The sequence below is a fragment of the Elephantulus edwardii genome, unplaced genomic scaffold (genome assembly GCF_000299155.1).
Source record: "Elephantulus edwardii isolate Elephantulus edwardi_28Jun2011 unplaced genomic scaffold, EleEdw1.0 scaffold00010, whole genome shotgun sequence".
Classification (NCBI taxonomy): domain Eukaryota; kingdom Metazoa; phylum Chordata; class Mammalia; order Macroscelidea; family Macroscelididae; genus Elephantulus; species Elephantulus edwardii.
The window spans coordinates 11,429,864-11,431,465 of NW_006399760.1; positions in this window are offsets into that span (position 1 = coordinate 11,429,864).

A 1,602-nucleotide genomic window follows, 5' to 3' on the forward strand; every position below is an offset into this window, starting at 1 on the left:
ACTTTTTTTAATCAATCCTAATCATGCCCCTACATTACTCTCATCTTGTTTATTCTTCACAATAGTATTGTTTGGACTACACCAGAGCACATTTCCTCACAAACTCTCTAAATTCTTCTCCTCATCTAGTTAAATTAAAGACAAACTAATGAGTCATTAAAAAACCGTGCCCTGGCACCAGACCGCTTGAATGGCTGCAGCCTTGTTTTCCCTTGAAGCATGGAGGCCCTTCACTAGTAACTGAGTCAGGGATTCGTGCTTCACACAGTCCTTCTGCCAGGCCCATTTGGCCTCTTAATGGGCCAATTCCAAAAAAGGAAGTGAGAAAAGAGGAAACAACCTTGTACTAGAAGTTAGAACAACTGGGTGATGTGAAGGCTTCTCTCGTACATTTTTCTACAGGAGCTAGGCTCAGAGGCCTTTACATTTGAAGTCTAGCCCTACTGCCTACTAATGTGTGGCTTGGGTGAGATACTGAAATAGTCTCAAAGTCTGCTTGTTTGAAACAGATGACAACACAGTGTTCATCCTGTTGGAATGGTAGTGCAGAGCAGATGAACTAAAGGGTATGAAGTACCTAGAGCTTGACACACAATAATTGCTTACTAAATTAGTAAATTGCTAGATACTTTCACTGTGTTATTACTATTATTTGCTAAGCAGCTTGTAGGTGGCAGTGGGTCCTGTATATTTCTCTTGTCTAATAATTTGATTGAAAATTCTGGTGGCTTAGTGGTAAGAAACTGTGCTGCCAATGCAAAGGTGCCTGGTTCGAATCCACCAGCAGCTCTACAGGAGAAAGATGGGCAATCTCCTCCCTGTGCTGTTTACTCCTTCTGAAAACCCACTGGAGGGTAAGCTATAGGTCGATTCTGACTGCATGGTATACAACAACAACTACAACTTGATGACTATTCCTGTGATAATTTGCAGTTGTGCTGCTGAATTTTTTTATTCTTTTTTTTTTTTTAAAGTTTGGTTAAGGAAAAACAGGGCATAGAAAGTTGATGTTATTTAAGCCTGAAACTAAATGTAGGCCTGGGGGGGGCATTTATTGTGAAAGGGGGCCCATGTCAGACACTGGCCCAGATCCTGTGGTTCCTTCTGTGAGGTCAGAGGTGGTATTCATTCCCTTTTAGAGAGATGCAGGAGATGAGTGACTTACAGAAAGTTCACTCCGCTGAGTGGTGGAGATTTTCAATTTCTCATCTGTCTGCCCTCCAAGCCTGACGCAGGCGCTGGAAGCCACCTTACACTTTTCACAACTGTGCACACAAGGTACATGCTAAAAAGGGATTTTATGGCTTTTGACATTTACGTTGCACACATTCAAAAGAGATAAAAATAGACACCATGCTGCTGATATAATTACTAGAGGCTATAAAAGCCATGCAAAAGTCTGGAGAGGGGAGCGTGGGAATAGTCAAGGAAGCACATAAACAAGGGGGCGTTGACAAACAACGGGGACAGTACACAAGCAGGCCGCCCCTCAATCCTCTGCCCCACTCCCCACAGGCCTGGGATAGTGCCACTATCGAGGCCGGAGACTTCACCTTGAATTTGGATTCTCCCCATTTGTAGGCAGTGGCAATGCCAGCAAGC